We start from the raw sequence: 12,104 nt of genomic DNA on the forward strand, positions 1-12,104 counted from the left end.
CATGATCCAGTCACCTCCCCCAGGCCCCACCTCCAACACTGGGGATTGCCTTTCAATCTGAGATTTGGAGAAGACCAGCATCCAAACCATGTCCCCTATTTTAACTGCTTTCCTCTCCTGGTTTTGGACAGAGGACCCTGACAATGCTGCCCTCTATCTGGACTGTGTTCTGGGGGGTCTACCTCTCCCAACTCCCAGGAAGAACCCTGGCCCCATGAGCATCTGTGACATCGACTCTTCCCTCTGGGCTCAGGAGGACTACATACTAAGCCTGCCCCACCAGGGCCATCACAGCAGAAATGGCGTCAACAACCTCCTCTGCTTTCACATGGGCTGGCTGGACCTGAAACTTTTCTCTTTCTCTTGAAGAATCTTATTGAGGGCTACAAAAAGGAGCCAACACAGTCCAACATCCTTACATTTTTCTACCAAATTCCCTAAGGCTTTAGCCCTTGAGGCACAAAATCAGAGTCTCAGTATACAACTAGTATAGTTTAGCCAAGTGCCTCCTATTACCTAACGAGAATTTTCAATTCCCCAGCAAGGATTGGGGAACCCTCCCAGGCCTGCATCTCCCCTCAACTCAGCTCATTCCACATTTTAGGTTGTCATTTATAATATATCATTTTGGGGTACCAATTTCTAAATACATCATTACTGTTTTAGTTGCTAATGACTAGAAACATGACCATAATAAGCTTAAGCAAAAAGGGGAAGGCATTGGTTCATATAATTAGAATACCGACAGTATGACAGTTTCAGGCATGGCTGGATCCAGGGAATCAAGTGATGTTTCCAAGACTCTGGCCATCTTTCTTCAGTCCTCTCTCTGTAGTTTTCAGCTCTGCTTCCTTCTGTATGTTAGCTTAAATCTCAGACAACCTTTACCTCACAAGGTGAGAAAGAAACTATGCCAAGTCTCTGCCAAACTCTACATTGCTTATGATCCAATAAGTTGTTTTCTCCCACAGTCCATACATCTGACCTCATGGAAGGAATCCAATTGGCTGTGTTTGGATCAGCTGCCCAGTCCTTGGGCCAAGAACTATGAGGGTGAGACCCATGGCAAAACAACAGACACAGCAGGGAGCCCTGCCATTGATTGATCCACTGGAACCATGCGGGATGGGAACCTGGGGAAGACATAGCAAGCGATGTCCCTTGCACCTGTGCTCCAAAGGTTATCCTTGATTCAAATGGAAAACAAAACAGTAATGCCTATAAACCCATCAAAACCCATAAGCATTATAGTTGTTTCCACGCAGGTCATGATGCCAGTACTGTTTCCATGACAAGGCACAGATAGGCTGTGAGTCCTGAGCAAAGCCCAGGGCTAAAGCTGTAATTCCACAGCTTTCTCCTGCACCCAAAAAGCTGTCCAAAAGTATGCGGGTGAGAATCATGATAATTCAATTCCTTCTGAGTCTCAGTGACTTTCTGTAGAATTAGCTGGGATACACCTCCCACAGATTTTCACTTGCTAGGCAAACACTTGAAAGCTGTTGTTCTAATGAATGAACACAGTGATTCCCACAGTATATCCTATAAGATATAGTTGTCATGGGAAGGAAAAAGAATTACGTGGTCAAATACGTTCAGGCAAAATGGATGATATGGTTTGACTCTGTGTCCCCACCCAAATCTCATCTTGAATTGTAATCCCCACATGTCGAGGGAGGGATCTGGTGGGAGGTGAGAGGTGATTGGATAAGGGGGGTGGTTTCCCCCATGCTGTTCTCCTGATAGTGAGGGAGTTCTCATGAGATCTGATGGTTTAAAAGTGGCTGTTTCCCCTACATGCTCTCTCTGTCCTGCCACCTTGTGAAGAAGGTACTTGCTTCTCCTTTGCCTTCCACCATGATTGTAAGTTGCCTGAAGTCTCCCCAGCCATGCGGAGCTATGAGTCAATTAAACTTCTTTCCTTTATAAATTACCCAGTCTCAGGTAGTATCTTTATGGCAGTGTGAGAACAGACTGATACACTACATTAAACAATATCAATCCAGCTTCTTTCATGGAGGATTTTTCAGAGCCTTTAGGTGCTAATGAATATTGTGACTTTCCAAGAGGGAGAAATAGTTTGCAGCATTTCCCAAAACAATTCACCCAAGAAGTTCTTTTTTGGCATATTACCTGGTGGCTCTCATGACCCATGGGACGCACTTGGGGAGTGGAAAGATGACGGGACTTGGAGACAGCACAGCCAGGTTTGGAGCCCAGCTCTGCCGTTTGGTAGCTGTGTGACCTTTATATTTTGAGCCTCCGTTTGCTCACTTGTAACATGGGATCATTATCATTATTGCCTTACCTGTTTTATTTTTGCCTTGTTTTGAGGGTTATGTATATGAAGTCATCCACTGAGAGCCTGGCACAATGAGTTATCCTTCTCTGAACTAAATTCTGCTCTTGCAGCAGAACCATCAAAGGATATGAACAGTGTCCTTGGTGGTGATAGCCTAAGAGTGTCACCCACACACTGAATCCCCCAGGTACAGAAGTCTGGTAACCTTGGGAACTCAATAGCTTGCTTGCGCCTGACATCCTGAAACTGCCCTCCAGCAAGCAGGTGTCTCTGGGCTACGTCACTGGGAGCTTTAGGAATGGGAAATGTCAATGTCTAATGGCTCTGACCAATAGGTTGAGGTGCATGCATTGAAGGAGGGGAGATGTCAGTTCAGCCGAAGCAGAAACCTTCGGGAACCTCTTTGTCCAGTGGCCATTGCTATCTAATTATCCTGGGAACTGTCTGACTCTTAACTTCAGAACCCCTTATGTTTACATTACTGAAACTCTAAATGCTACAAGTTTTATAAGTCCCACCCTATGAGTATAAGGCATGCAAAAAAAAAAATTTTTTTTTTTTTGAGACAGAATTTCCCTTTGTCACCCAGGCTGGAGTGGAGTGGCACAATCTCAAGTGATTCTCATGTCTCAGCCTCCCGAGTAGCTGGGATTACAGGCGCCTGCCACCATGCCCGGCTAATTTTTGTATTTTTAGTAGAGACGAGGTTTCACCATGTTGGCCAGGCTGATCTTGAACTCCTGCCCTCAAGTGATCCGCCTGCCTTGGCCTCCCAAAGTGATGGGATTACAGGCAAGAGCCACTGTGCGCAGCCAAAAAAAAATTTCTGTTAAGGATGCTGTATTTGATTACACTTAAGTTTTGCATTCCATTAGTCATGGATACAGAGCTGACTAGAGGGTAAGTGAGACTGGAGGGGCCTGTACCCAGAATCTATCCCTTTGGGATTCATCTCCCCTGATTCCATGACTTTGAAGAGGAGGTGGGAGGAGGCGGCTCAGGAGCTATCTGGCCCCTCTTCCCTGCTGAAACCGGGGAACCAAGCAGGAGTAAGAGATAGATGCAGATGGCCCTGATCCCCAAAGCCAGCCTTTTAAAGCTGTGAGCTTCAGCAGCAAGGCAACACTTTCCCTTTCTCTTATAAACCAAGTTATGTTTCTGTCTCTTGCAGCCAAAAGAGTACTGATTAATCTGAGGAGTGTTTGAGCCATTTATTAATAAGCAGTTATTCAGCCAGATGCGGTGGCTCATGCCTGTGATCCCAGCATTTTGGGAGGCCAAGGTAGGAGGATCACTTGAAGCCAGGTGTTCAAGACCAGCCTGGACAGTAAAGTGAGACCCCAGCTCTACATAAAATTTAAAAGTTAGCTGGGCACAGTGGTGTGCACTTGTAGTCCCAGCTATTATACTTGGGAGGCTGAGGTGGGAGAATTTCTTGAGCATAGGAGTTCAAGGCATAGCAGCGAGTTATGATTACACCATTGCACTCCAGTCTGGGCAACAGAGTGAAATCCTATTTAAAAAAAAAAAAAAAGCAGTTATTAAACAAATGTTTATTGAGCACCTACTATCTGCCAGGTCCTAGTATGAGTTCTGGAAATGCAATAGGGGACAAAGCAGACATGTTTCCAGTCTTCCTAGGCCTGTCTGGAGTATAGACTCAAAGGGTGAACTAACTTAAAAATATCACCTTTAGGCCAGGCACGGTGGCTCACACCTGGAATCCCAGCACTTTGGGAGGCCAAGGCAGGCGGATCACTTGAGGTCAGGAGTTCAAGACCATCCTGGCCAACATATAGTGAAACCCTCTCTCTACTAAAAAAAAATACAAAAATTAGCTGGGCATGGTGGTGCACACCTGTAGTCCCAGCTACTTGGGAAACTGAGGCAGGAGAATCACTTGAACCCGGGAGGCAGAGGTAGCAGTGAGGCAAGATTGTACCACTCTACTCCAGCCTGGACAAGAGAGCGAGACTCCATCTCTCAAAAAAAAAAAAATCCACCTTTAATTCCCAGTTATAAAATGAATACAAGCCAGGTGCAGTGGCTCACACCTGTAATCCTGCAGCCTTTAGGAGGCTGAAGCAAGAAGATTGCTTGAGGGGAGGAATTTGAGACCAGCCTGGGCAACATAGCAAGACCCTGTCTCTAAAACAACAACAACAAAAAAATAGGCAGGGGGTGGGGGCTCACACTTGTAATTCCAGCACTTTGGGAGGCCAAGGTGGGAGGATCACTTGAGGTCAGGAGTTCAAGATCAGCCTGGCCAACATGGTGAACCCCCATCTTTACAAAAAATACAAAAATTAGCTGGGTGTGGTGGCGCACACCTGTAATCCCAGCTACTGGGGAGGCTGAGGTTCAAGAATCGCTTGAACTCGGGAAGTGGAGGTTACAGTGAGCCAAGATCGTGCCACTGCACTCCAGTCTGGGTGACAGAGCGAGACTGTGACTCAAATAAAAAAATAAATAATAAAAAAATAGCAAAACAAAAAAAAAACACAGAAAAAGAAAAAAAAACATAAACTCCTTGGAATATAAAAAACAGTAGAAAGAAGACATATACAAAAAAAGTAGAAGAAATATTTAAAAATTGACTCATCATCCCATCACCCTGGGACAATTACTATTAACATTTTTATGTATTTAGTTTTTTCAAAACAAATATGCATTTTAAAACGAAAGAATGGGAAATTTATAGCTTTTATCTTGCATTTCCATAAAAGGCATCATGAATATTTTCCCATGTCATTAAATATTCTTCAAAAGTTTTATTCTGAAAAACCATGATTCAAAACAGCTGTACTTTTTTTTAAGCACATTGATCAACAGCGTTTTAAAAAATGAATCCTCTGTTTTGGGGCAGCCAGGTTATTTCCAACATCATGCCGTGATAAATAACACTGAAATGAACATCTTTGTACAAAAACAAACTTCGCCCGTATCAAAAGACTTCTTTAGATAAATCTCCGGAGGTGGCATTGTGGTAGGCCATAGGAAATGAATATTTTAATGTTTTTGGATGGATATCACCAGTCTGCCCTGCAGAGAAGCTGTATCAGTCTGGATCCCAGCCAGTAGGACAGAAGCAGGTCCATTCACAATACCTTCCTCTTTTAGAATTTACTTGGGCTGAGATTGGGTGAGACCCATGAGACACTTGCCTGGGGCACAAAATTTGAGAGGGTGGCAAAAAGCTCAGTAATTAAGATAAATACTATTTCAATGCAATACTTTATTTAAAAATCAAAGTTAACGCCAAAAGAAAATCCATGATGAATAAAATATCAAAATTTTAAATAAAAATAAGATTTGACAGTGTCCACCACACGGCTATGTCGAAGCCTGGGGAAAACCGCGTGCCCCTATACACATGATTTTACGCATTTTTCAAAAATATGCTTCCCAGAATGTTAAAGAAGCTGAAAAGTTATTAAAACATTAAAAAGTGGGTTATTAAAACTCACAATAGTATTTTAAGCTTAAATATCTAGAGAGTATATTCATATCTTTTTCTAAAGTTTTACATTCATCAAACATACTTTCAAAGTTTTCTCTCATTTGTTGTAACTTACAACTCTCAATTGAGAAAGAAAAATAAGCATGGCCAAGTGTGGTGGCTCACGCCTGCAATCCCAGCACTTTGGGAGGCCATGACAGGAGGATCGCTTCAGCCCAGGAGTTCGAGACCAGCCTGGGCAACATGGTGAAACCCTGTCTCTACAAAATATCCAAAAAAAATTTAGCCAAGTATGGTGGCACCTGCCTGTGGTCCCGGCTACTAGGGAGGCCGAGTCAGGAGGATCGCTTGAGCCTGGGAGGTCGCAGCTGCAGTGAGCCAAGATCACACCACTGTACTCCAGCCTGGGTGACAGAAAAAAAAAGAAAAAAGAAAGAGAAAAGAAAAAAAAGAGAAGCAAATAATTACAAATAAGTAGACTGACTTTACATTTTGATTGTTATTGATGAGTTTATTTTCAGCAAAGACAGGCAGGCAAAATTATAATACATTGTGATTTTGCTATAAATAAAATATCGAAACTTAAAAAATAATGTTGTGATTTTTAGTAGTCTTGCTTTTTATTCTTCAATATTCCTTTCCTTAATGTTCTAGAAAAAAATTATTGAAAAACCACCTAAAATACGTATACACAGGCGCACATTTTTCGTTTTGCTTGGGTTCCAATATGGCTTGGCACGGTGGCCCTGGAATTTAGCTCAGTCGTGGTTGATGTGAAAATGACAGTGGTTACATATTCATTTATTCATTCGCTCATTCAGTCATTTGATTTTGTGCACATATTATGCTGGGTCCTGGGAGGAGGGGTGTACACAGGTGAGTGCCACACAGTCTGCCCTGGGAGGCAGAACCGATGCCAGTGAAAGAAAACATCGTTTGGACCTGGGTCCTATCATTCACCAGCTCTTCCGCCTTGAGCAAGCCTTCAACCTTTCCAGGCTCAGTTTTTCCTCCTGTAAGACAGTGATTTTAAAACCCTCCCTTGCAGGGTTGGTGTAAAGATTACATGAGATGATGGAGGTGAGGTGCTTGGTGCACAGTAACTGATGACGGTGATGCTGTGATCATTTATACGTCCAGTTACTTCAAGCCATTCATTCTGCAAACAAATCTGGAGCAGCACCTAATGTGCCAGGCACTGCGATCGACTCTAATAATTGTGTCAACACATCTTAAGTCTAACCTCAAGGTGCATATAATCCCAGGGGCAGTCGGCATTAATGGATAAATGATAATATAATGCAATAACTCCTTGACAGAAGTTGTGTCCTGCAGGATGAAGAGGAGTTTGCGAGGCAGAGAAGGGGGAAGAACAGAGACAGGAGGCAGGAAGAGTCTGGGAAAGAGCGTCAGGTCCAGGTGGCTTCAAGGAGGGCGAGTAGTGCCGACCCAGCCGAGCTTACTTCTTCACCCTCAGAAGAGATTCCTTCACGATCCCAGTGGCCGGGGCGCAAGCTGGTCTCTCCCTGTCTGCCTGCAGTAAATGGCGTTAAGTGCTGAGTGGCTACGGGATTTCATCCAGGACACAGAACAGGGGACTCCAGGACACTGATTCAGTGAAGGCCGAACTTTGTGTTTGTCCTTTGGGAAAAGCTGGAGAAGCCATGGCATTTATGCTTGTTTTGCCCTTTTTCAAATCCCATCTTTGATTATTCACCCCTCCTTCCGCCGTCGTGCATATGGACCGTCCCTGACATTTGGCCATGAGTGTGTTCAGAAACAGCCGCCTGTAAATCACATCCTGTCAACCTGGAGCCAGTGAGAATCGAATGAATGTGACTCTCCCTGTTCCCCACCTCCCGGCCCCCCAACACCCTGTAAACGCCATGAGAGCCCGGGGTTCCTGTCTGGCCGCTTCCCCCGTGTTGGAGGCAGCACGTGGCCTGTAGTAGATGCTGGACGAACCCGTTTTGAATCGACACGAGCCAGGTGATGGGAGGACCCTTTAGGGATGTTTTAGCCGCAGGCTGGTTAAGCGTGGAAGACTTCTCCCTTTTTCTCTGCATCTTCCCAGTTTCCCTGGCTGTGTCCCGTGGGGCCTCCCAGCCTCTCTGTCTGGAAGTCACTGAGCTATAAACAGACACCTAAATGAACGAGTTTAGCTTTTAAAGAATCCTTTGAAGAAGGATTGCAACGTGACTAATCACCCCCTAATTTATTGGCCTGTAAATTTGCATTTTCCTACAATATATTTTTCTTCGCAGAGGGCCCTCGCATCCCACAGACAAAGGCAATTTCAGCTGTGGCTGAGCTGCCCGTTTAGAAGCTACAGATGCTTGTCTTTTCCAGCAGTGGAGTCATTATATTGTTTTAATGTCAAGAACGAGATTATAGGCAGGCAGGGGCCAGGAGAGAGGGTGGGGGCGGGGGCAGGAAGGAGGGGAAGGATGCGAGGGGGGCGGGGCTAGGAGAGGGCTGGGGTAAGGAGCTTGGGCAAGGGAGCAGGAGGTCAGGGGCAGGCCGCCTGGGCCCACTGTTGCCCCCTTTCTTGGCCCCTGTTGCGGCCCCTGCTCAGCTCCATCCTTCTGTACCTGGAACTGCCCTGCTACACCTCGCCCCTCCCCACTCTGGCCTCCCCTCCCCCATCCCTTGGCCAGGGGACAGGGTCGCGCAGGATTTATGGAGCTGGCCCCTGCGGAGAGGATCCGGGGATAAATCTCAGCTTATTTAGGAGCGTGATCTACATTTATTGCACTTAATGTGATCTTTAACGTGTCCAAAAGGGGCCCATAAATCCCAGCCTGGCCGGCTCTGCCAGCAGGGCCCCTGGGCCAGCCCCTCCCCTTGCTGGGGTGAGCTAGTGCGAGTTCCTGGGTCTGTTGATCCCCCTTTCCCTGGGGCTCGCGCCCTGGCTCAGTCATCCAGGAGTGGTGCCCTCCCTGAGCGGGCTGAAGCCACATCCAGAGTGTATGCCAGGTTCTGCTGAGACCTGGGTTATACCTCTCTGGGACAGAAACAGCGCATGCCTCTCTGACTGGGTAACTTCTGAGATCCCTTCCCGAGCTAGATCTGAAAGCGCCAAGATTTGTAATTAACGTGATGCAGGCCCAGATGACAGCAGTGAGCCGAGCAGAGCAGAAGGGAGGCCATGGGAACAGCATCCCAGTGCGGAAGGCAGAGGCGGGGAGAGGGAGAGTCTACCAACACTGCTTCCTATGGTTTTTATAAATATGAGCCCGTGCATATCTAACAACGGTGGGCTCCCTAATGTAGATGGCAGTTTACAATGCATAAAGCACGTCCACACCTGCCCTCCCACTGCCCAGAGGAAGAAACAACGGCTTCCAGAAGCCACACTTACTTAAATTCACAAAATTAATAAGCAGCAAACTGGACACGGACCTGTCTCTTTTCACAGGACCACGCTGCCCAGATGTGTGGGCACGTGTGTACCCCACAAAGCACACACAGATGCTGTGTCCTTGGGAGCATGCCGTGTGTGTTTGTGTGTGTGTGTGTGTGTGCACGTGCACGTGGGTGTGCCTGCTGGAGCACTCCCAGTGGAGATTGTGCAGACACGCTCGAGGTCACCACATGTATGTTTTTAATCCTTTTGTCTCTGTTTTTCTCCTGGCAAAAAGAAGCCATGCCTAGCTGTTAAGAATCTGTATATTCGCATGTGTGTCTCTTGGGTGTGTGAGTGCGTGTTTGGAGTAGGGTGGGAAAATGACGGGGAGGGAATCCCAATTAGTCTATTTGCCTGGAACAAGAGAAGCAGCTTTAAGAACCAGCGCTCATATCAAAGATCATTCTCGTCTCTGGATTAGAGATTACTGTCCCCACCCCTATTTTGGCATCAGCTGGCAGCATGCCCAGCCTCAGGAAACACACTGTGCACACATCTGTCTGCACACACGTTTGCATGTACATGTGAGACACAGGGTTGAAATCCAGGACCCAGCAAGGAGCATTAGGACTGCTACTTAGGGTGAAGGGCATGGCTCATCTATACCCAGAATGCGAGGCGTCCTTTCACAATGATGGGAAGCAGCATGTGAAATGTCAGTGCATCCCTGCACTGAGGTTTTCCTTTGATTAAATTCATAGAAGTAGAATGGCTACCTCAAAGGTTGTACACATTTGAGAGATTTCTACTAATTCCTTTTTTTTTTTTTTTTTTTTTTGAGACGGAGTCTCACTCTGTCGCCCAGGCTGGAGTGCAGTAGTGTGATCTCGGCTCACTGCAACCTCCGCCTCCCAGGTTCAAGCAATTCTCATGCCTCAGCCTCCCGAGTATCTGGGATTACAGGGGCGCACCACCACACCTGGCTAATTTTTGTATTTTTAGTAGCGGCGGGATTTCACTATGTTGGCCAGGCTGGTCTCAGACTCCTGACCTCAAGTGATCCATCCCACTTCGGCCTCCCAAAGTGTGGGATTATAGGCGTGAACCACTGCGGCTGGCCAGTTTCTACTAACTCTTGCTGAATTGCTCTCTGGAAAGCAGAATCTGGGATGGGAGGGTCTGCTTGATAACGGGAACGGTTTTGTTGATAAAGGAGGAGTTTGGGAGTCAGTCCCTTGGGAGCAAAGGGCTGGGGTCATCCTGTCTCTTTTGCTGTGGTTTGGGGTGACAGAGGAAAGGAGGGAGGTATTGAAAGCATTCTGCCACCCTGAGTCTTTTGCCAAGGACCAACCCGACTTTATGCCACCTGGGGCTCTGTCCCTAACACCACGTCTGCAGTCCCTGTGCATAGGGGAGGAGCTGAGTCAACACTAGTGAGAGAACAAATATTTGTTGAATGGACCAATGTTTGTTGAATGTTCCAAAGTTTGCTGATGGAAAGAATGTTTGTTAGGAGAACACTATTGTTCTTGGAAAAGCCGCTGCTGATTCACAGGCTACTTCCCTTCTCCAAAGTTCCTGGTAAGCTCATGGCCCACCTCAGCAGAGCCACAAAGGGGACCACGACAGCCTCCTCCTGGCCGCATCAGGCGGCTTCAGGAGGGTGGGCTGGTCGTCTGTCTTCTCTGAGATTCCAGGATGCAGCCCATTTCCCTCTTCCCGCTGTGTTCGAGAAACGTCAGTTAAATGAATAAATGCCTTGGTTTTAGATCCCTGCTCGACTCACCGCTACTGCTCAGTGAGGCATAGGGTAGGTTGCTTAACCTCCCTAAACCTCCACTCTCAAATACAAAATGAACAGACTGGCCTCTCTGTGGCTATCCATCTTTTTTTCTTTAAAGTAGAATTTTTTTCTTCAAACAAATTCCACTCCAAAGTGCTGCCTCCCCTCCCTCCATGGAACCTCTAGGGTTCTGTGGTACCTAGTTTGAGGGCCCCTGGAATTGTCTGTGTCTAAAATCCACACTAACCCAGGGGCACCATGGCTGGACTCAGCACCATGGATTTCCCCCAAACATAGATGATCATTCAAGAAAATGTGAAGAAAGGGACGTTTAAATCAGGGAGGAGAACTGTGAATTAGATAGAAACACTGTATCGATATTAAATATCCTGGATTGTGAAATTATATATTCTAGATTATATAAGAGAAGATCTTCATTCTTAGAAAATACTCACTTAAGTAGGAAGGCAAACAGTAGCATCACATGGCCTACTTTCGAATGGTTCAGAAAAAGGGAATATATATACATAGAATGAGAAAGCAAATACAGCAAAATGTCCAAAATGCTGAATATGGACAAAAGATACCCAGGAATTCTTTGTACTATTCTCTTGCAACTCTTCTGTAGGTTCGAATGATCTCAAAATAAGAAGCTTTAAAAATAATTCATCTTTTTTTGAACTACTTGGTAAAAAAAAATGTAAAACTTTAAATATTTCTCATTTCAAAATAATAAAAACGAAAGAAGAGACTCTAAGGCCAGGGAGCGTCTGTCTGAGTATCTACAGGCCCATTCAGGTTAGTCCTTTCTGAAGGCGGAAGGGAGTAGGCGGCAGGGAACTCTTCTTCTTCTTTTTTTTTTTTTTGAAACGGAGTCTCGCTCTGTTGCCCAGGCTGGAGTGCAGTGGCGCAATCTTGGCTCACTGCAAGCTCCGCCTCTGGGTTCATGCCATTCTCCTGTCTCAGCCTCCCGAGTAACTGAGACCACAGGTGCCCACCACCACACCCGGCTAATTTTTTTTGTGTGTGTATTTTTAATAGGGACGGGGTTTCACTGTATTAGCCAGGATGGTCTCGATCTCTTGACCTCATGATCCACCCGCCTCAGCTTCCCAAAGTGCTGGGATTACAGGCGTGAGCCACCACTCCCGGCCTCTTCTTCTTCTCCTTCTCCTTCTTTCTTCTTCTTCTTCTTCTTTTTTCTTTTTTTTTA

Source organism: Pan paniscus, chromosome 1 (genome assembly GCF_029289425.2).
Source record: "Pan paniscus chromosome 1, NHGRI_mPanPan1-v2.0_pri, whole genome shotgun sequence".
NCBI lineage: Eukaryota > Metazoa > Chordata > Mammalia > Primates > Hominidae > Pan > Pan paniscus.